The following is a 26,191-nucleotide window of genomic DNA, read 5'->3' on the forward strand; positions in this document are numbered from 1 at the left end:
CATTCACTCACATTTCACGATTCAAATACATTACTCCACTGTGAAATTGATGAATATAAATAACCAGAGTAACAATCAAAAGAAGCACCAAGCAAAACAATAAAGTGTTTCCTAATAACTCCAGTAATTAAAATGCTCGCAGTGGTGGTTCCCATCCAACAAAATCACACTCGAAGGTAGTACAAACAGAGCTGTCATGAAAATGAATCTCCTTGTTGAGAGGGAAGAAACATGTACCACAATTTGTGCAGCAAACTGATAATTTTTAGTGACCATTGCAATAAGATTTTTAAAAATTTTAAGCATTTAAAGGAGATACCTAACAAGAAGATTTATCAAATTCCGTACAGCTGATATTCGGCAAGGTGCATGTGGTGTCAAATCTGCACCAAAAACCCATTGAATAGAGAATCTGCTTTCTCCCCATACAACCGGATGACCCTGCTGTAAACAACAAACTCTTAACCACATTTCATGATTCAAATGCATTACTCCACTGTGAAATTCTTGAATATAATTGATAAGGGTAACAATCAAAAGAAGCACCTAGCAAAAGAAAGAAGTCTTTCCTTATAACTCCAATAGTCAAAATGCTCCCAGTGGTGGTTCCCATCCAAAAAAATCACACTTAATGGTGGAAAAAACATAACAATCATGAAGTGGAATCTCCATGCAGAGAGGGAAGAACCATGTACATTGGAAAAAGATTTTTAAAAATATAAAGCAAATGAAGGAGATACCTAAACAAGAAGATTTATTAATTTCCGAACAGCCGTTATTCAGTAAGGTGCATGTGGAGTCCAATCTGCACCAAAAACACATTGAATGGAGAATCTGCTTTCTGGCCTTACAACCGGATGACAATGCTGTAAACAACAAACATTTACCCACATTTAACGATTCAAACACATTACTCCTCTGCGAAATTGATGAATATAAGTTATAAGGTTAACAATCAAAAGAAGCTCCAAGCAAAAGAAAATAACTCCAATCGTCAGAATGCTCGGAGAGGTCGTTCCCATCCAACAAAATCTCACTCGATGATTGAAAAAACATAGCAGTCATGAAACGGAGTCTCCCTGTTGAGAGGGAAGAAACATGTACCACAATTTGTGCAGCACATTGATTATTTTTAGTGACAATTGCAATAAGATTTTTAAAATTATCAAGCAGAGGCAGGACTAAACAAGAATCATATTCCGAACATCAATAATTCAGTAAGTTGCATGTGGTGTCCAATCTGCAACAAAAACCCATTGAATGCCGAACCTCGTTTGTGCCCACACAACCAGATGACCCTGCTGTAAACAGCAAACACACAACCTCATTTCACGATTCTAATACATTAATCCATAGTCGAAGTGGTGAATATAAGTAATATGGGTAACAATCAAAAGAAGCACCTAGCAAAAAAATGAAGTCTTTCCTAATAAGTCCAAGAGTCAGGATGCTCGGAGTGGTGGTACCCATCCTACAAAATCACACTCGATTGTCGAACAAACATAGCAGCCATGAAACAGAAACTTCCTGTTGAGAGGGGAGAAACATGTACAAAAATTTGTACAGCACATTGACTATTTTTAGTGACCGTTTCAATAAGATTTATAAAAATATCAAGCAGAGGAAGGACTAAACAAGAATCATATTCCGAACATCAATAATTCAGTAAGTTGCATGTGGTGTCCAATCTGCACCAAAAACCCATTTAATGGCGAACCTGGTATGTGGCCACACAACCAGATGATCCTGCTGTAAAGTACAAACACTTAACCAGATTTCACGATTGAAATACAATACTCCACTGTGAAATTGATGAATATAAGTGATCAGGGTATCAATTTAGAAAAGCACCAAGTAAAAGAAAAAAGTCTTTCCTAATTAGTCCAATAGTCAAAATGCTCGGAGTGGTGGTTCCCATCCAACAAAATCACACTCGAAGGTGGAACAAACATAGTAGTCATGAAATGAAATTTCCCTATTGAGAGGGAACAAACATCTACGACAATTTGTGCACCACATTGATTATTTTTAGTGACCATTGCAAAAACATTTTTAAAAATATAAAGCAAATAAAGGAGATACCTAAAATAGAAGATTTATCAAACTCTGAACATTCGTTATTCAGTAAGGTGCATGTGGTGTCCAATCTGCACCAAAAACAAATTGAATGGAGAGTCTGTTTTTCTGGCCATACAACAAGATGACCTTGCTGTAAACAACAAACATTTACCCACATTTCACGATTCAAATACATTACACCACTGTGAAATTGATGAATATCAGTGATAAAAGTAACAATCAAACGAACTACCTAGAATAAAGAAAGAGGTCATTACTAATAAGTCCAATAGTTAAAAAGCACAGATTGGTGTTTCCAATCGAAAAAAATCACACTCGATGGTTGAAGAAACATAGCACTCATGAAACGGAATTTCCCTCCTGAGAGAATCTGCTTTGTGACCATACAATCAAATGACCTTGCTGTAAACAATAAACATTTACCCACATTTAATGATTCAAATACATTACACCACTGTGAAAGCACCTAGCAAAAGAATAACGTCTTCCTCATAACTCCAATCGTCAGAATGCTCGGAGTGGTGGTACCCATCCAACAAAATCACACTCCATGTTTGAACAAACATAGCAGTCATGAAACAGTGTCTCCATGCTGAGAGGGAAGAAACATCTACCACAATTTGTGCAGCACATTGATTATTTTTAGTGACCATTGGAATAACATTTTTAAAAATATACAGCAAATGAAGGAATAACCACGAATATTTACATTTTCTGAACATCCATAATTCAGTAAGGTGCATGTGGTGTGCAATCTGCACCAAAATCCCATTTGATGTAGAATCTCCTTTCTGGCCATACAACCAGATGACCCTGCTGTAAACAACAAACATTTACCCACATTTCACGATTCAAATACATTACCGCACTGTGAAATTGATGAATATAAGTGATAAGCGTAACAATCAAAAGAAGCACCTAGCAAAATAAAAACGTCTTCCTAATAACTCCAATCATCAGAATGCTCGGAGTGGTGGTTCCCATACAACAAAATCACACTCGATGGTTGAACAACTATAGTAGTCAGGAAAAAGAATCTCATTGTTGAGAGGGAAGAAACATGTACCACAATTTGTGCAGCACATTGATTATTTTTAGTGATAATTGCAATAAGATGTTAAAAAATATAAAGCAAATGACGGAGATACCAAAACAAGAAGATTTATCAAGTTCTGAATATCCGTTATTCAGTAAGGTGCTTATGGTGTCCCATCTGCACAAAAACCCATTGATTGTATAATTTGTTTTCTGGCCATACCACCGAATGACCCTGCCGTAAACAACAAACTCCTAACCACATTTCACGATTCAAATACATTACCCCACTGTGAAATTGATTAATATCAGTGATAAAAGTAACAATCAAAATAAGCACCTAGAAAAAAGGAAGAAGTCTGGGGGGTGGTTTCAATCCAACAAAATCACACTCGACGGTTGAACATAAATAGCACTCATGAAACGGAATCTTCCTGCCGAGAGAATCTGCTTTGTGGCCATACAACCAAATGACCCTGCTGTAAACCGCAAACATTTACCCACATTTCACGATTAAAATATGTTACCCCACTGTGAAATTGATGAATATAAGTGATAAGCGTAACAAACAAAAGAAGCACTTAGCAAAAGAAAAAAGTCTTTCTAATAACTCCAATCGTCATAATGCTCGGAGTGGTGGTTCCCATCCAACAAAATCACACTCGATGTTTGAACAAACATAGCAGTCATGAAAAGGAGTCTCCCTGTTGAGAGGGAACAAACATGTACCACAATTTGAGCAGCACATTGATTATTTTAAGTGACCATTGCAATAAGATTTATTAAAAAATAAAGCAATTGATGGAGATACCAAATAAGAAGATCTATTAAATTCCGAACATACGGTGTTCAGTAAAGTGCATGTGGTGTCCAATCTACAACAAAAACCCATTGAATGGAAAATCTGCTTTCTAGCCATACAACCAGATGACGCTGCTGTAAACAACAAACACATAACAACATTTCAAGATTCAAATATATTAACTCACTGCGAAATTTATGAATATATGTCATAAGGGTAACAATCAAAGCAAGCACCTAGCAAAACAATGAAGTCTTTCCTAATAACACCAATACTCAGGATGCTCGGAGTGGTGGTTCCCATCCAACAAAACCACACTCGATGATAAAACAAACATAGCAGTCATTAAACGTAATCTCCCTGTTGAGAGGGAAGAAACATGTACCACAATTTGTGCAGCACATTGGTCACTTTTAGTGACCATTGGAACAAGTTTTTAAACATATAAAACAAATGAAGTAGAGATCTTACAAGAAGATTTATCAAATTCAGAACATTCGTTATTATCTAAGGTGTAAGTGGCGTCCCATCTGCACCAAAAACCCATTGATCGTATAATCTGCTTTCTGGCCATACTACCAGATGACCCTCCCGTAAAGAACAAACTCTTAACCACATTTCACGATTCAAATACATTACTCCACTGTGAAGCTGATGAATATAAGTGATAAAGGTATCAAAGGAAGCACCTAGCAAAAGAAAAAAGTCTTTCTAATAACTCCAATCGTAAGAACACTCGGAGTGGTTATTCCCATCCAATAAAATAATGAAACAGAACCATGTACCACAATTTGTGCAGCACATTGATTATTTTTAGTGACCATTGCAATAAGATTTTTAAAATTTCAAGCAGAGGAAGGACTAAACAAGAATCATATTCCGAATATCAATTATTCAGCAACTTGAATGTGGTGTCCAATCTGCACCAAAAACCCATTGAATGGCGACCTGGTTTGTGGCCAGACAACCAGATGATCCTGCTCTAAAGTACAAACACTTAACCAGATTTCACGATTGAAATACAATACTCCACTGTGATACTGATGAAGATAAGTGATCAGGGTATCAATTTTGAAAAGCACCAAGTAAAAGAAAAAAGTCTTTCCTAATAAGTCCAATAGTCAAAATGCTCGGAGTGGTGGTTCCCATACAATAAAATCACACTCGATGGCAGAACAAACATAGCAGTCATGAAACAGAATCTCCCCGTTCAGAGGGAAGAAACATGTACCACAATTTGTCCAGCACATTGATTATTCTTAGTGAACATTGGAATAATATTTTTAAAAAAATCAAGCAAATGAAGGAGACACCTAAACAAGAAGATTTATTAAATTCCGAACAGCCCTTATTCAGTAAGGTGCATATGGTGTCCAATCAGCACCGAAAACACACCGAATGGAGAAATCTGCTTTGTGGCCATACAACCAGATGACCCTGCTGTAAACAGCAAACACACAACCTCATTTCACGATTCTAATACATTAATCCATAGTCGAAGTGGTGAATATAAGTAATATGGGTAACAATCAAAAGAAGCACCTAGCAAAAAAATGAAGTCTTTCCTAATAAGTCCAAGAGTCAGGATGCTCGGAGTGGTGGTACCCATCCTACAAAATCACACTCGATTGTCGAACAAACATAGCAGCCATGAAACAGAAACTTCCTGTTGAGAGGGGAGAAACATGTACAAAAATTTGTACAGCACATTGACTATTTTTAGTGACCGTTTCAATAAGATTTATAAAAATATCAAGCAGAGGAAGGACTAAACAAGAATCATATTCCGAACATCAATAATTCAGTAAGTTGCATGTGGTGTCCAATCTGCACCAAAAACCCATTTAATGGCGAACCTGGTATGTGGCCACACAACCAGATGATCCTGCTGTAAAGTACAAACACTTAACCAGATTTCACGATTGAAATACAATACTCCACTGTGAAATTGATGAATATAAGTGATCAGGGTATCAATTTAGAAAAGCACCAAGTAAAAGAAAAAAGTCTTTCCTAATTAGTCCAATAGTCAAAATGCTCGGAGTGGTGGTTCCCATCCAACAAAATCACACTCGAAGGTGGAACAAACATAGTAGTCATGAAATGAAATTTCCCTATTGAGAGGGAACAAACATCTACGACAATTTGTGCACCACATTGATTATTTTTAGTGACCATTGCAAAAACATTTTTAAAAATATAAAGCAAATAAAGGAGATACCTAAAATAGAAGATTTATCAAACTCTGAACATTCGTTATTCAGTAAGGTGCATGTGGTGTCCAATCTGCACCAAAAACAAATTGAATGGAGAGTCTGTTTTTCTGGCCATACAACAAGATGACCTTGCTGTAAACAACAAACATTTACCCACATTTCACGATTCAAATACATTACACCACTGTGAAATTGATGAATATCAGTGATAAAAGTAACAATCAAACGAACTACCTAGAATAAAGAAAGAGGTCATTACTAATAAGTCCAATAGTTAAAAAGCACAGATTGGTGTTTCCAATCGAACAAAATCACACTCGATGGTTGAAGAAACATAGCACTCATGAAACGGAATTTCCCTCCTGAGAGAATCTGCTTTGTGACCATACAATCAAATGACCTTGCTGTAAACAATAAACATTTACCCACATTTAATGATTCAAATACATTACACCACTGTGAAAGCACCTAGCAAAAGAATAACGTCTTCCTCATAACTCCAATCGTCAGAATGCTCGGAGTGGTGGTACCCATCCAACAAAATCACACTCCATGTTTGAACAAACATAGCAGTCATGAAACAGTGTCTCCATGCTGAGAGGGAAGAAACATCTACCACAATTTGTGCAGCACATTGATTATTTTTAGTGACCATTGGAATAACATTTTTAAAAATATACAGCAAATGAAGGAATAAACACGAATATTTACATTTTCTGAACATCCATAATTCAGTAAGGTGCATGTGGTGTGCAATCTGCACCAAAATCCCATTTGATGTAGAATCTCCTTTCTGGCCATACAACCAGATGACCCCGCTGTAAACAACAAACATTTACCCACATTTCACGATTCAAATACATTACCCCACTGTGAAATTGATGAATATAAGTGATAAGCGTAACAATCAAAAGAAGCACCTAGCAAAATAAAAACGTCTTCCTAATAACTCCAATCATCAGAATGCTCGGAGTGGTGGTTCCCATACAACAAAATCACACTCGATGGTTGAACAACTATAGTAGTCAGGAAAAAGAATCTCATTGTTGAGAGGGAAGAAACATGTACCACAATTTGTGCAGCACATTGATTATTTTTAGTGATAATTGCAATAAGATGTTAAAAAATATAAAGCAAATGACGGAGATACCAAAACAAGAAGATTTATCAAGTTCTGAATATCCGTTATTCAGTAAGGTGCTTATGGTGTCCCATCTGCACAAAAACCCATTGATTGTATAATTTGTTTTCTGGCCATACCACCGAATGACCCTGCCGTAAACAACAAACTCCTAACCACATTTCACGATTCAAATACATTACCCCACTGTGAAATTGATTAATATCAGTGATAAAAGTAACAATCAAAAGAAGCACTTAGCAAAAGAAAAAAGTCTTTCTAATAACTACAATCGTCAGAATGCTCGTAGTGGTGGTACCCATAAAAAAAAATCACACTCAATGTTTGAACAAACACAGCAGTCATGAAACGGAATCTCCCTGTTGAGAGGGAACAAGCATGTACCACAATTCGTGCAGCACATTGATTATTTTTAGTGACCATTGCAATAAGATTTATTAAAAAATAAAGCAAATGATGGAGATACCAAATTAGAAGATTTAACAAATTCCGAACAGCCGTTAATCAGTAAAGTGCATGTGGTGTCCATTCTGCAACAAAAGACCATTGACTGGAGAATATGCACTCTGGCCATACAACTAGATGACACTGCTGTAAACAACAAACATTTACCCACATTTCACAAATCAAATAGATTACTCCACTGTGAAACTGATGAATATAAGTGACAATAGGAGCAATCAAAAGAAGCAAAAAGCAAAAGAAAAAAGTCTTTATAATAACTCCAATCGTAACAATGCTCGGAGTGGTGGTTCCCATCCAACAAAATCACACTTGATGTTTGAACAAACACAGCAGTCATGAAACGGAATCTGCCTGTTGAGAGGAAGAAACATGTACCACAATTTGTGCAGCACATTGTCTATTTTTAGTGACCAATGAAATAAGATTTTTGAAAATACAAAGCAAATGAACGAGATATCAAAACAAGAAGATTTATCAAATTACGAACATTCGGTGTTCAGTAAGGTGCATGTGGTGTCCAACCTGCACCAAAAACCCTTTGAATGCAGAATCTGCTTTCTCGCCATACAACCAGATAAGATTTTTAGAAATATAAAGCAAATGAAGGAAATAATTAAAAAAGAAGATCTATCAAACTCGAAGCATTCTTTATTCTGTAAAGTGCATGTGGTGTCCAATCTGCACCAAAAACCCATTGAATGCTGAATCTGCTTTCTGGCCATACAACCAGATGACCCTGCTGTAAACAACAAACTTTTACAAACATTTTACGATTCAAATACATTACTCCACTGAGAAAAACAAGAATATAAGTTATAAGTGTATCAATCAAAGGAAGCTCCTAGCAGAGGAAAAAAAATCTTTCTAAAAACTCCAATACTCAGGATGCTCGGAGTGGTGGTAACCATCCAACAAAATCACACTCGATACTAGAACAAATATAGCAGTCATGAAACGGAATCTCCCTGCTGAGAGGGAAGAAACATATACCACATATTGTGCAGCACATTGATTATTTTTAGTGACCATTGGAATAAGATTTTAAAAAATGTAAAGCAAATGAAGGAGATAGCAAAACAAGAAGATTTACCAAATCCCAAAAAGATGTTATTCAGTAAGGTGCATGTGGTCTCCCATCTGCACAACAACAAACTGATTGTATAATCTGCTTTGTTGCCATACCACCATATGACCCTGCTGTAAACAACAAACATTTACTCACATTTAACGATTCAAATACATTAGTCCACAGCGAAATAGAAGAATATAAGTTATACGTGTATCAATCAAAGGAAGCTCCTAGCAGAGGAAAAAGCTTTCTACAAACTCCAATACTCAGGATGCTCGCAGTGGTGGTTCCCATCCTACAAAATCACACTCAATGGTAGAACAATAATAGCCGTCATGAAACGGAATCTCCCTGCTAAGAGGGAATAAACATGTACCACAATTTGTGCAGCACATTGATCATTTTTAGTGAACATTGGAATAAGATTTTTAAAAATATAAAGCAAATCAAGGAGATACCTAAACAAGAAGATTTATCAAATTCCGAACAGCCGTTATTCAGTAAAGTGCATGTGGTGTCCATTCTGCACCAAAAGACCATTGAAGGTAGAATCTGCACTCTGGCCATACAACTACAACAAACATAGCAGTCATTAAACAGAATCTCCCTGCTGAGAGAATCTGCTTTGTGGCCATAGAACCAGATGACCCTGCTGTAAACAACAAACATTTACCCACATTTCACAATTCAAATACATTAATCCACTGTTAAATTGATTAATGTTGTTGTTGTTGTAGTGTTCTTGTGATCTTCAGTCCTGAGACCGGTTTGATGCAGCCCTCCATGCTACTCTATCCTGTGCAAGTTGCTTTATCTCCCAGTACCTACTGCAACCTACATCCTTCTAACTCTGCTTAGTGTATTCATCTCTAGGTCTCCCACTACGATTTTTACCCTCCACACTGCCCTCCAATATTAAACTGGTGATCCCTTGATGCCTCAGAACATGTCCTACCAACCCATCCCTTCTTCTTGTCAAGTTGTGCCACAAACTTCTCTTCTCCCCAATTATATTCTATACTTCCTCGTTAGTTATGTGATCTACCCATCTAATCTTCAGCATTCTTCTGTAGCACCACATTTCGAAAGCTTCTATTCTCTTCTTGTCCAAACTATTTATCGCCCATGTTTCACTTCCATACATGGCTACACTCCATACAAATACTTTCAGAAAAGACTTCCTGACATTTAAATCTATATTCGATGTTAACAAATTTCTCTTCTTCAGAAACGCTTTCCTTGGCATTGCCAGTCTACATTTTAGATCCTCTCTACTTCGACCATCATCAGTTATTTTGCTCCCCAAATAGCAAAACTCCTTTACTACTTTAAGTGTCTCATTTCCTAATCTAATTCCCTCAGCATCATCCCACTTAATTCGACTACATTCCATTATCCTCGTTTTGCTTTTGTTGATGTACATCTTATATACTCCTCTCAAGGCATTGTCCATTCCATTCAACTGCTCTTCCAAGTCCCTTGCTGTCTCTGACAGAATGACAATGTCATCGGCGAACCACAAAGTTTTTATTTCTTCTCCATGGACTTTAATACCTACTCCGAAATTTTCTTTTGTTTCCTTTAATGCTTGCTCAATATACAGATTGAATAACATCGGGGAGAGGCTACAACCCTGTCTTACTCCCTTCCCAACCGCTGCTTCCCTTTCATGCCCCTCGACTCTTATAACTGCCATCTGGTTTCTGTACAAATTGTAAATAGCCTTTCGCTCCCTGTATTTTACCCCTGCCACCTTTAGAATTTGAAAGAGAGTATTCCACTCAACATTGTCAAAAGCTTTCTCTAAGTCTACAAATGCTAGAAACGTAGGTTTGCCTTTCTTTAATCTTTCTTCTTCTTCTTGTATCAACTAAGTCTTAAGGTCAGTATTGCCTCACGTGTTCCAATATTTCTACGGAATCCAAACTGATCTTCCCCGAGGTCGGCTTCTACTAGTTTTTCCATTCGTCTGTAAGGAATTCGTGTTAGTATTTTGCAGCTATGGCTTATTAAACTTTTTGTTCGGTAATTTTCACATCTGTTAACACCTGCTTTCTTTGGGATTGGAATTATTATATTCTTCTTGTAGTCTGAGGGTATTTCGCCTGTTTCATACATCTTGCTCACCAGATGGTAGAGTTTCGTCAAGACTGGCTCTCCCAGGGCCGTCAGTAGTTCCAATGGAATATTGTCTACTCCGGGGGCCTTGTTTCGACTCAGGTCTTTCAGTGCTCTCTCAAACTCTTCACGCAGTATCGTATCTCCCACTTCATCTTCATCTACATCCTCTTCCATTTCCATAATATTGTCCTCAAGTACATCGCCCTTGTATAGACCCTCTATATACTCCTTCCACCTTTCTGCTTTCCCTTCTTTGCTTAGAACTGGGTTTCCATCTGAGCTCTTCATGTTTATACAAGTGGTTCTCTTTTCTGCAAAGGTATCTTTAATTTTCCTGTAGGCAGTATCTATCTTACCCCTAGTGAGATAACCCTCTACATCCTTACATTTGTCCTCTAGCCATCCCTGCTTAGCCATTTTGCACTTCCTGTTGATCTCATTTTTGAGACGTTTGTATTCCTTTTTGCCTGCTTCATTTACTGCATTTTTATATTTTCTCCTTTCACAATTAAATTCAGTATTTCTTCTGTTACCCAAGGATTTCTACTAGCCCTCGTCTTCTTACCTACTTGATCCTCTGCTGCCTTCAGTACCTCATCCCTCAAAGCTACCCATTCTTCTTCTACTGTATTTATTTCCCCCATTCCTAACAATTGTTCCCTTATGCTCTCCCTGAAACTCTGTACAACCTCTGGTTCTTTCAGTTTATCCAGGTCCCCTCTCCTTAAATTACCGCCTTTTTGCAGTTTCTTCAGTTTTAGTCTACAGGTCATAACCAATAGATTGTGGTCAGAGTCCACATCTGCCCCTGGAAATGTCTTACAATTTAAAACCTGGTTCCTAAATCTCTGCCTTACTATTACATAATCTATCTGATACCTTTTAGTATCTCCAGGGTTCTTCCATGTATACAACCTTCTTTCATGATTCTTAAACCAAGTGTTAGCTATGATTAAGTTGTGCTCTGTGCAAAATTATACCAGGCGGCTTCCTCTTTCATTTCTTAGCCCCAATCAATATCCACCTACTACGTTTCCTTTTCTCCCTTTTCCTACACTCCAATTCCAGTCACCCATGACTATTAAATTTTCATCTCCCTTCACTATCGGAATAATTTCTTTTATTTCATCATACATTTCTTCAATTTCTTCGTCATCTGCAGAGCTAGTTGGCATATAAACTTGTACTACTGTAGTAGGTGTGGGCTTCGTATCTATCTTGGCCACAAAAATGCGTTCACTATGCTGTTTGTAGTAGCTTACCCGTATTCCTATTTTCCTATTCATTATTAAACCTACTCCTGCACATTACCCATATTTGATTTTGTGTTTATAACCCTGTAGTCACCTGACCAGAGGTCTTGATTAATATCAGTGATAAAATTAACAATCAAAAGAAGCACCTAGAAAAAAGGAAGAAGTCTTTCCTTATAACTCCAATAGTCAAAAAGGTCAGAGAGGTGGTTCCAATCCAACAAAATCACACTCAACGGTTAAACAAACATAGCACTCATGAAACGGAATCTCCCTGCTGAGAGAATCTACTTTGTGGCCACACAACCAAATAACCCTGCTGTAAACAACAAACATTTACAAACATTTCACGATTAAAATACGTTACCCCACTGTGAAATTGATGAATATAAGTGAGAAGGCTAACAATCAAAGAAATCACCTAGCAAAACAAAGAGGGCTTTCCTTATAACACAAATAGTCAGAGTGTTCGGAGTGGTGGTTCCCGTCCAACAAAATCACACTCGAAGGTGGAACAAACATAGTAGTCATGAAATGAAATTTCTCTATTGAGAGGGAAGAAACATGTACCACAATTTGTGCACCACATTGATTATCTTTAGTGACTATTGCAATAACGTTTTTAAAAATATAAAGCAAATAAAGGAGATACCTAAAATAGAAGATTTATCAAATTCCGAACATTCGTTATTCAGAAAGGTGCATCTGGTGTCCAATCTGCACCAAATCCCATTGAATAGAGAATTTGCTTTCTGGCCATACAACCAGATGACACTGCTGTAAACAACGAACATTTACCAACATTTCACGAATCAAATACATTACTCCACTGTGAAATTGATGAATATAAGTGATAAAGAATCAAAGGAAGCACCTAGCAAAAGGAAAAAAAAAAAAGATCTTTCTAATAACTCCAATCGTCAGAACGCTCGGAGTGGTGATTCCCATTAAATATAATCACACTCGATGTTTGAAAAAACGTAGCAGTCATGAAATGGATTATCCCTGTTGTGAGGGAAGAAACATGTACCACAATGTGTGCAGAACATTGATTATTTTTAGTGGCCATTGCAATAAGATTTTTAAAGATATAAAGCAAATGAAGGGGACACCTAAACAGTAAGATTTATCAAATTCCGAACATTCGTTATTCAGTAAAGTGCATGTGGTGTCCTATCTGCACCAAAAACCCATTGACTGGAGAATTTGCTTTCTGGCCATACAATCAGATGACACTGCTATAAACAACAAACATTTACTCACATTTCACGATTCAAATAAATTACTCCACTGTGAAATTGATGAATATAAGTGACCAGAGTAACAATCAAAAGAAGCACCTTGCAAAACAATAAAGTATTTCCTAATAACTCCAGTAATCAAAATGCTCGCAGTGGTGGTTCCCATCCAACAAAATCACACTCGATGGTTGAACAAACATAGCAATCATGAAACGGAAGCTCCCTGTTGAGAGGGAAGAAACTAGTACTATAATTTGTGCAGCGCATTGTTTATTTTTAATAACCACTGAAATAAGATTTTTAAAAATATAAAGCAAATATAAAGAAGATACCAAAACAAGAAGATTTATCAAATTCCAAACTTTCGGTGTTCAGTAAGGTGAATGTGGTGTCCAATCTGAAACAAAAACCCATTGAATGCAGAATCTGCTTTCTGGGCATACAAGCAGATGACCCTGTTGTAAACAACAAACACATAATCACATTTAATGATTCAAATATATTAACCCACTGTGAAATTGATGAATATATGTGATAAGCGTTACGATCAAAAGAAGCACCCAGCAAAACAATAAAGTTATTCCTAATTACACCAACAATCGGAATGCTCGAAGTGGTGGTTCCCACCCTACAAAATCACACTCGAAGGTAGTACAAACATAGCTGTCCTGAAACAGAATCTCCTTGTTGAGAGGGAAGAAAAATGTACCACAATTTGTGCAGCATATTGATATTTTTTAGTGACCATTACAATAAGATTTTCAAATATTTTCAGCATTTGAAGGAGATACCTAACAAGAAGATTTATCAAATTCCGTACATTCGTTATTCAGTGAAGTGCATGTGGTGTGCAATCGGCACCGAAAATCCATTCAATTGAGAATCTGCATTCTGGCCATACAACCAGATGACCCAGCTGTAAACCACAAACATTTACACACATTTCACGAATCAAATACATTACTCCTTTGTGAAATTGATCAATATTAGTGATAAGGGTAACAATCACAAAAGAAGCACCTAGCAAAATAAAGAAGTCTTTCCTAATAACTCAATTACTCAGGATGCTTGGAGTGGTGGTTCCCATCCAACAAAATCACACTCGATGGCAGAACAAACATAGCAGTCATGAAACGGAGTCTCGATGATGAGAGGCAAGAAACATGTACCACAATTTGCGCAGCACATTGATTATTTGTAGTAACCATTGCAATACGATTATTAAAAATATAAAGCAAATGAAGGAGATACCAAAATAAGAAGATTTATCAAATTCCAAACATTCGGTGTTCGGTAGGGTGCATGTGGTGTCCAATCTCCACCAAAAAACCATTGAATGCAGAAATTGCTTTCTGGCCATTCAACAAGATGACCCAGCTGTAAACAACAAACATTTACCCACATTTCACGATTCAACTACATTACTCCATTGTGAAACTGATGAATATAAGTGAGAAGGGTAACAATCAAAGAAATCACCTAGCAAAACAAAGAGGGCATTCCTTATAACTCAAATAGTCAGTGTGTTCGGACCATCCAACAAAATCACACTCGAAGGTGGAACAAACAATAGTAGTCATGAAAAGAAATTTCCCTATTGAGAGAGAAGAAACATGTACCACAATTTGTGCACCACATTGATTATTTTTAGTGACCATTGCAATAACATTTTTAAAAATATAAAGTAAATAAAGGAGATACCTAAAATAGAAGATTTATCAAACTCTGAACATTCGTTATTCAGTAAGTTGCATGTGGTGTCCTATCTGCACCAAAAACCCATTGAATGGAGAATTTGCTTTCTGGCCATACAACAAGATGACACTGCTATAAACAACAAACATTTACTCACATTTCACGATTCAAATACATTACTCCACTGTGAAATTGATGAATATAAATAACCAGAGTAACAATCAAAAGAAGCACCAAGCAAAACAATAAAGTGTTTCCTAATAACTCCAGTAATTAAAATGCTCGCAGTGGTGGTTCCCATCCAACAAAATCACACTCGAAGGTAGTACAAACAGCTGTCATGAAAATGAATCTCCTTCTTGAGAGGGAAGAAACATGTACCACAATTTGTGCAGCAAACTGATAATTTTTAGTGACCATTGCAATAAGATTTTTAAAAATTTTAAGCATTTGAAGGAGATACCTAACAAGAAGATTTATCAAATTCCGTACAGCTGATATTCGGCAAGGTGCATGTGGTGTCAAATCTGCACCAAAAACCCATTGAATAGAGAATCTGCTTTCTCCCCATACAACCGGATGACCCTGCTGTAAACAACAAACTCTTAACCACATTTCATGATTCAAATGCATTACTCCACTGTGAAATTCTTGAATATAATTGATAAGGGTAACAATCAAAAGAAGCACCTAGCAAAAGAAAGAAGTCTTTCCTTATAACTCCAATAGTCAAAATGCTCCCAGTGGTGGTTCCCATCCAAAAAAATCACACTTAATGGTGGAAAAAACATAACAATCATGAAGTGGAATCTCCATGCAGAGAGGGAAGAACCATGTACATTGGAAAAAGATTTTTAAAAATATAAAGCAAATGAAGGAGATACCTAAACAAGAAGATTTATTAATTTCCGAACAGCCGTTATTCAGTAAGGTGCATGTGGAGTCCAATCTGCACCAAAAACACATTGAATGGAGAATCTGCTTTCTGGCCTTACAACCGGATGACAATGCTGTAAACAACAAACATTTACCCACATTTAACGATTCAAACACATTACTCCTCTGCGAAATTGATGAATATAAGTTATAAGGTAAACAATCAAAAGAAGCTCCAAGCAAAAGAAAATAACTCCAATCGTCAGAATGCTCGGAGAGGTGGTTCCCATCCAACAAAATCTCACTCGATGATTGAAAAAACATAGCAGTCATGAAACGGAGTCTCCCTGTTGAGAGGGAAGAAACATGTACCACAATTTGTGCAGCACATTGATTATTTTTAGTGACAATTGCAATAAGATTTTTAAAATTATCAAGCAGAGGAAGGACTAAACAAGAATCATATTCCGAACATCAATTATTCAGTAAGTTGCATGTCGTGTCCAATCTGCAACAAAAACCCTTTGAATGCCGAACCTCGTTTGTGCCCACACAACCAGATGACCCTGCTGTAAAGTACAAACACTTAATAAGATTTCACGATTGAAATACAATACTCCACTGTGTAATTGATGAATATAAGTGATCAGGGTATCAATTTAGAAAAGCACCAAGTAAAAGAAAAAAGTCATTCCTAATAACTCCAATACTCATGATGCTCGGAGTGGTGGTTCCCATTCCACAAAATCACACTCGATGGCAGAACAAACATAGCAGTCATGAAAAAGAATCTCCCTGTTGAGAGGGAAGAAATATGTACCACATTTTGTGCAGCACACTGATTATTTTTAGTGACCATTGCAATAAGATTTTTTAAAAAAATATAAAGCAAATGAAGGAGACACTTAAACAATAAGATTTATCAAATTCCGAACATTCATTATTCAGTAAAGTGCATGTGGTGTCCAATCTGCAACAAAAACCCATTGAATGGAGAATCTGCTTTCTGGCCATACAACCAGATGACCCTGCTGTAAACAACAAATATTTAACAACATTTAACGATTCAAATACATTACCCCACTGTGAAATTGATGAATATAAGTTATAAGGGTATCAATCAAAAGAAGCTACAAGCAAAAGAAAGAAGTCTTTCAAATAACTACAATCGTCAGAATGATCGAACTGCTAATTCCCATCCAACAAAATCACACTCAAAGGTAGAACAAACATAGCAGTCATTAAACGGAATCTCCCTGCTGAGAGAATCTGCTTTGTGGCCATACAACCAAATGATCCTGCTGTAAACAACAAACATTTACCCACATTTCACGATTCAAATACAATAGCCCACTGTGAAATTGATGAATATAAGTAATAAGCGTAACAATCAAAAGAAGCACCTAGCAAAATAAAAACGTCTTTCTAATAACTCCAATCATCAGAATGCTCGGAGTGGTGGTTCTCATTCAACAAAATCACACTCGATGTTTGAACAAACATAGCAGCCATGAAACAGAATCTCTCTGTTGAGAGGGAAGAAACATGTACCACCATTTTTGAAGCACATTGATTATTTTTAGTGATAATACAATAAGATTTTAAAAAATATAAAGCAAATGACGCAGATACCAAAACAAGAAGATTTATCAAGTTCCGAATAGCAGTTATTCAGTAAGGTGCTTGTGGTGTCCCATCTGCACAAAATCCCCTTCATTGTATAATTTGTTTTCTGGCCATATCACCAGACGACCCTGCCGTAAAGAACAAACTCTTAACCACATTTCACGATTCAAATACATTACCCCACTGTGAAATTGATTAATATCAGTGATAAAAGTAACAATCAAAATAAGCACCTAGAAAAAAGGAAGAAGTCTTTCCTTATAACTCCAATAGTCAAAAAGTCAGAGTGGTGGTTTCAATCCAACAAAATCACACTCGACGGTTGAACATAAATAGCACTCATGAAACGGAATCTTCCTGCCGAAAGAATCTGCTTTGTGGCCATACAACCAAATGACCCTGCTGTAAACCGCAAACATTTACCCACATTTCATGATTAAAATACGTTACCCCACTGTGAAATTGATGAATATAAGTGATAAAGGTATCAAAGGAAGCACCTAGCAAAAGATAAAAGTCTTTCTAATAACTCCAATCGTAAGAACACTCGGAGTGGTTATTCCCATCCAATAAAATAATGAAACAGAACCATGTACCACAATTTGTGCAGCACATTGATTATTTTTAGTGATAATACAATAAGATTTTAAAAAATATAAAGCAAATGACGCAGATACCAAAACAAGAAGATTTATCAAGTTCCGAATAGCAGTTATTCAGTAAGGTGCTTGTGGTGTCCCATCTGCACAAAATCCCCTTCATTGTATAATTTGTTTTCTGGCCATATCACCAGACGACCCTGCCGTAAAGAACAAACTCTTAACCACATTTCACGATTCAAATACATTACCCCACTGTGAAATTGATTAATATCAGTGATAAAAGTAACAATCAAAATAAGCACCTAGAAAAAAGGAAGAAGTCTTTCCTTATAACTCCAATAGTCAAAAAGTCAGAGTGGTGGTTTCAATCCAACAAAATCACACTCGACGGTTGAACATAAATAGCACTCATGAAACGGAATCTTCCTGCCGAAAGAATCTGCTTTGTGGCCATACAACCAAATGACCCTGCTGTAAACCGCAAACATTTACCCACATTTCATGATTAAAATACGTTACCCCACTGTGAAATTGATGAATATAAGTGATAAAGGTATCAAAGGAAGCACCTAGCAAAAGATAAAAGTCTTTCTAATAACTCCAATCGTAAGAACACTCGGAGTGGTTATTCCCATCCAATAAAATAATGAAACAGAACCATGTACCACAATTTGTGCAGCACATTGATTATTTTTAGTGACCATTGCAATAAGATTTTTAAAATTTCAAGCAGAGGAAGGAGTAAACAAGAATCATATTCCGAATATCAATAATTCAGCAACTTGAATGTGGTGTCCAATCTGCTCCAAAAACCCATTGAATGGCGACCTGGTTTGTGGCCAGACAACCAGATGATCCTGCTCTAAAGTACAAACACTTAACCAGATTTCACGATTGAAATACAATACTCCACTGTGATACTGATGAAGATAAGTGATCAGGGTATCAATTTTGAAAAGCACCAAGTAAAAGAAAAAAGTCTTTCCTAATAAGTCCAATAGTCAAAATGCTCGGAGTGGTGGTTCCCATACAATAAAATCACACTCGATGGCAGAACAAACATAGCAGTCATGAAACAGAATCTCCCTGTTCAGAGGGAAGAAACATGTTCCACAATTTGTCCAGCACATTGATTATTCTTAGTGAACATTGGAATAATATTTTTAAAAAAATCAAGCAAATGAAGGAGACACCTAAACAAGAAGATTTATTAAATTCCGAACAGCCCTTATTCAGTAAGGTGCATGTGGCGTCCAATCTGCACCGAAAACACACCGAATGGAGAAATCTGCTTTGTGGCCATACAACCATATGACCCTGCTGTAAACAGCAAACACACAACCTCATTTCACGATTCTAATACATTAATCCATAGTCGAAGTGGTGAATATAAGTGATATGGGTAACAATCAAAAGAAGCACCTAGCAAAAAAATGAAGTCTTTCCTAATTAGTCCAATAGTCAAAATGCTCGGAGTGGTGGTTCCCATCCAACAAAATCACACTCGAAGGTGGAACAAACATAGTAGTCATGAAATGAAATTTCCCTATTGAGAGGGAACAAACATCTACGACAATTTGTGCACCACATTGATTATTTTTTGTGACCATTGCAAAAACATTTTTAAAAATATAAAGCAAATAAAGGAGATACCTAAAATAGAAGATTTATCAAACTCTGAACATTCGTTATTCAGTAACGTGCATGTGGTGTCCAATCTGCACCAAAAACAAATTGAATGGAGAGTCTGTTTTTCTGGCCATACAACGAGATGACCTTGCTGTAAACAACAAACATTTACCCACATTTCACGATTCAAATACATTACACCACTGTGAAATTGATGAATATCAGTGATAAAAGTAACAATCAAACGAACTACCTAGAATAAAGAAAGAGGTCATTCCTAATAAGTCCAATAGTTAAAAAGCACAGATTGGTGTTTCCAATCGAACAAAATCACACTCGATGGTTGAAGAAACATAGCACTCATGAAACGGAATTTCCCTCCTGAGAGAATCTGCTTTGTGACCATACAATCAAATGACCTTGCTGTAAACAATAAACATTTACCCACATTTAATGATTCAAATACATTACACCACTGTGAAAGCACCTAGCAAAAGAATAACGTCTTCCTCATAACTCCAATCGTCAGAATGCTCGGAGTGGTGGTACCCATCCAACAAAATCACACTCCATGTTTGAACAAACATAGCAGTCATGAAACAGTGTCTCCATGCTGAGAGGGAAGAAACATCTACCACAATTTGTGCAGCACATTGATTATTTTTAGTGACCATTGGAATAACATTTTTAAAAATATACAGCAAATGAAGGAATAAACACGAATATTTACATTTTCTGAACATCCATAATTCAGTAAGGTGCATGTGGTGTGCAATCTGCACCAAAAACCCATTTGATGTAGAATCTCCTTTCTGGCCATACAACCAGATGACCCTGTTGTAAACAACAAACATTTACCCACATTTCACGATTCAAATACATTACCCCACTGTGAAATTGATGAATATAAGTGATAAGCGTAACAATCAAAAGAAGCACCTAGCAAAATAAAAACGTCTTTCTAATAACTCCAATCGTCAGAATGCTCGGAGTGGTGGTTCCCATACAACAAAATCACACTCGATGGTTGAACAACTATAGAAGTCAGGAAAAAGCATCTCATTGTTGAGAGGGAAGAAACATGTACCACAATTTGTGCAGCACATTGATTATTTTTAGTGATAATTGCAATAAGATGTTAAAAAATATAAAGCAAATGACGGAGATACCAACACAAGAAGATTTATCAAGTTCTGAATAGCCGTTATTCAGTAAGGTGCTTATGGTGTCCCATCTGCACAAAAACCCATTGATTTTATAATTTGTATTCTGGCCATACCACCAGACGACCCTGCCGTAAAGAACAAACTCTTAACCACATTTCACGATTCAAATACATTACCCCACTGTGAAATTGATTAATATCAGTGATAAAAGTAACAATCAAAAGAAGCACTTAGCAAAAGAAAAAAGTCTTTCTAATAACTCCAATCGTCAGAATGTTCGGACTGGTAGTTCCCATCCAACAAAATCACACTCGATGTTTAAACAAACATAGCAGTCAGGAAGCAGAATCTCCCTGTTGAGAAGGAAGATATTAGTACCACAATTTGTGCAGCCCATTGGTCATTTTTAGTGACCATTGGAATAAGATTTTTAAAAATATAAAACAAATGAAGTAGAGACCTTACAAGAAGATTTACCAAATTCAGAACATTCGTTATTATCCAAGGTGCAAGTGGCGTCCCATCTGCACCAAAAACCCATTGATTGTTCAATCTGCTTTCTGGCCATACTACCAGATGACCCTCCCGTAAAGAACAAACGCTTAACCACATTTCACGATTCAAATACATTACTCCACTGTGAAGCTGATAAATATAAGTGAGAAGAGTAACAATCAAAAGAAGCACCTAGCAAAACAAAGAAAGTTTTCCCTATAACTCGAATTGTCAGAGGGTTCGGAGTGGTGGTTCCCATCCAACCAAATCACACTCGAAGGTGGAACAAACATAGTAGTCATGAAATGAAATTTCCCTATTGAGAGGGAACAAACATCTACGACAATTTGTGCACCACATTGATTATTTTTAGTGACCATTGCAATAACATTTTTAAAAATATAAAGCAAATAAAGGAGATACCTAAAATAGAAGATTTATCTAACTCTGAACATTCGTTATTCAGTAAGGTGCATGTGGTGTCCAATCTGCACCAAAAACCCTTGAATGGAGAATTTGCTTTCTGGCCATACAACCAGATGACACTGCTGTAAACAACAAACATTTACTCACATTTCACGAATCAAATACTTTACTCAACTGTGTATTGATGAATATAAGTGATAAAGGAATCAAAGGAAGCCTCTAGCTAAAGAAAAAACGCTTTCTAATAACTCCAATCGTCAGAACGCTCGGAGTGGTGATTCCCATCCAATAAAATCATACTCGATATTTGAAAAAAACGTAGCAGTCATGAAAAGGACTACGCCTGTTGTGAGTGAAGAAACATGTACTACAATTTGTGCAGCACGTTGTCTATTTTTAGTGACCACTGAAATAAGATTTTTAAAAATGTAAAGCAAATGAAGGAGAGACCAAACGAAGAAGATTTATCAAAATCCGATCATTCGGTGTTCAGTAAGGTGCGTGTGGTGTCCAATCTGCACCAAAAACCTATTGAATGCAGAATCTGCTTTCTGGCCATACATCCAGATGGCCCTGCTGTACAGAACAAACATTTACCCACATTTAACAATTCAAATAAATTACTCCACTACGAAATTGATGAATATAAGTTATAAGGTTATCAATCAAAAGAAACTCCAAGCAAAAGAAAAAAGTCTGTCTAATAACTTCAATCGTCAGAATGCTCGGAGTGGTGGTTCCCATCCAACAAAATCACACTCGATGATTGAACATACATAGCAGTCATGAAACGGAGTCTCCGTGTTGAGAGGGAAGAAACATGTACCACAATTTGTGCAGCACATTGATTATTTTTAGTGACCATTGCAATAAGATTTAAAAAAATATCAAGCAGAGGAAGGACTAAACAAGAATCATATTCCGAACATCAATAATTCAGTAAGTTGCATGTGGTTTCCAATCTGCAACAAAAACCCATTTAATGGCGAACCTGGTTTGTGGCCACACAACCAGATGATCCTGCTGTAAAGTACGAACACTTAACCACATTTCACGATTGAAATACAATACTCCATTGTGAAATTGGTGAATATAAGTGATCAGGGTAACAATTTAGAAAAGCACCAAGTAAAAGAAAAAAGTCTTTCCTAATAACTCCAATAGTCAAAATGCTCGGAGTGGTGGCTCCCATACAACAAAATCACACTCGATGGCAGAACAAACATAGCAGTCATGAAACAGAATCTCCCTGTTCAGAGGAAAGAAACATGTACCACAATTTGTGCAGCACATTGACTATTTTTAGTGACCATTGCAATAAGATTTTTAAAAACATAAAGCAAATGAAGGAGATACCTAAACAAGAAGATTTATCAAATTCCGAACATTCGTTATTCAGTAAAGTGCATGTGGTGTCCAATCTGCAACAAAAACCCATGGAATGGAGAATCTGCTTTCTGGCCATACAACCAGATGATCCTGCTGTAAACAACAAATATTTAACCACATTTAACGATTCAAATACATTACTCCACTGTGAAATTGATACATATAAGTTATAAGGGTATCAATCAAAAGAAGCTCCAAGCAAAAGAAAGAAGTCTTTCTAACAACTCCAAACGACAGAATGCTCGGAGTGGTGGTTCCCATCCAACAAAATTACACTCGATGATTGAACAAACATAGCAGTCATGAAATGGAATCTCCGTGTTGAGAGGGAAGAAACGTGTACCACAATTTGTCCAGCACAACGATCATTTTTAGTGACCATTGCAATAGGATTTTTAAAGATATAAAGCAAATGAAGGAGTTACCTAAACACGAAGATATATCAAATTCCAAACATTCGTTATTCAGTAAAGTGCATGTTGTGTCCAATCTGCACCAAAAGACCATTGAATGGAGAATCTGCTTTCTGGCCATACAACCAGATGACACTGCTATAAACAGCAAACATTTACTCACATTTCACGATTCAAATACATTACTCCATTGTGAAACTGATGAATATAAGTGAGAAGGATAACAATCAAAGAAATCACCTAGGAAAACAAAGAGGGCTTTCCTTATAACTCAAATAGTCAGAGTGTTCAGAGTGGTGGTTCCCATCCAACAAAATCACACTCGAAGGTGGAACAAACATAGTAGTCATGAAATGAAATTTCTCTATTGAGAGGGAAGAAACATGTACCACAATTTGTGCAGCACATTGATTATTTTTAGTGATAATTGCAATAAGATGTTAAAAAATATAAAGCAAATGACGGAGATACCAACACAAGAAGATTTATCAAGTTCTGAATAGCCGTTATTCAGTAAGGTGCTTATGGTGTCCCATCTGCACAAAAACCCATTGATTTTATAATTTGTATTCTGGCCATACCACCAGACGACCCTGCCGTAAAGAACAAACTGTTAACCACATTTCATGATTCAAATACAGTACCCCACTGTGAAATTGATTAATATCAGTGATAAAAGTAACAATCAAAATAAGCATCTAGAAAAAAGGAAGAAGTCTTTCCTTATAACTCCAATAGTCAAAAAGGTCAGAGTTGTGGTTTCAATCCAACAAAATCACACTCGACGGTTGAACATAAATAGCACTCATGAAATGGAATCTTCCTGCCGAGAGAATCTGCTTTGTGGCCATACAACCAAATGACCCTGCTGTAAACAACAAACATTTACCCACATTTCATGAATAAAATACATTACTCCACTGTGAAATTGATGAATATTAGTGATAAAGGTATGAAAGGAAGAACCTAGCAAAAGAAAAAAAGTGTTTCTAATAACTCCCATCGTCAGAATGCTCGGAGTGGTAGTTCCCATCCAACAAAATCACACTCGATGATTGAACAAACATAGCAGACATGAAACGGAGTCTCGATGTTGAGAGGGAATAAACATGTACCACAATTTGTGCAGAACATTGATTATTTTTAGTGACCATTCAAATCAGATTTTTAAAAATATGAAACAAATGAAGGAGATACCTGACAAGAAGATTTATCACATACCGTACAGCCGTTACTCAGTAAGGTGCTTGTGGTGTCCAATCTGCAACAAAAACCCATTGAATGGAGAATCTACTTTCTGGCCATAAAACCAGATGACCCTGCACTAGAGAAAAGACTCTTAACCACATTTAACGATTCAAATTAATTACTCCATTGTGAAAATGACGAATATAAGTGGTAAGCGTAACAATCTAAACAAGCACCTAGTACAAAGTAGTCTTTCCCAATAAACCCAATACTCAGGATGCTTGGAGTGGTGGTTCCCATACAATAAAATCACACTCGATGGCAGAACAAACATAGCAGTCATGAAACAGAATCTCCCTGTTCAGAGGGAAGAAACATGTACCACAATTTGTCCAGCACATTGATTATTCTTAGTGAACATTGGAATAAAATTTTTAAAAAAAATCAAGCAAATGAAGCGACACCAAAACAAGCAGATTTATTAAATTCCGAACAGCCCTTATTCAGTAAGGTGCATGTGGTGTCCAATCTGCACCGAAAACACACCGAATGGAGAAATCTGCTTTGTGGCCATACAACCAGATGACCCTGCTGTAAACAGCAAACACACAACCTCATTTCACGATTCTAATACATTAATCCATAGTCGAATTGGTGAATATAAGTCACATGGGTAACAATCAAAAGAAGCACCTAGCAAAAAAATGAAGTCTTTCCTAATATGTCCAAGAGTCAGGATGCTCGGAGTGGTGGTACCCATCCTACAAAATCACACTCGATTGTCGAACAAACATAGCAGCCATGAAACAGAATCTTCCTGTTGAGAGGGGAGAAACATGTACAAAAATTTGTACAGCACATTGGCTATTTTTAGTGACCGTTTCAATAAGATTTTTAAAAATATAGAGCATTTGAAGGAGATACCTATACAAGAAGATTTATAAAATTCCGAACATTCGTTATTCAGTAAAGTTCATGTCGTACCCATTCTGCAGCAAAAACAAATTGAATGGAGAGTCTGTTTTTCTGGCCATACAACAATATGACCTTGCTGTAAACAACAAACATTTACCCACATTTCACGATTCAAATACATTACACCACTGTGAAATTGATGAATATCAGTGATAAAAGTAACAATCAAACAAACTACCTAGAATAAAGAAAGAGGTCATTCCTAATAAGTCCAATAGTTCAAAAGCACAGATTGGTGTTTCCAATCGAACAAAATCACACTCGATGGTTGAAGAAACATAGCACTCAT

This window comes from Schistocerca gregaria, chromosome 9 (genome assembly GCF_023897955.1).
Source record: "Schistocerca gregaria isolate iqSchGreg1 chromosome 9, iqSchGreg1.2, whole genome shotgun sequence".
Classification (NCBI taxonomy): Eukaryota; Metazoa; Arthropoda; class Insecta; order Orthoptera; family Acrididae; genus Schistocerca; species Schistocerca gregaria.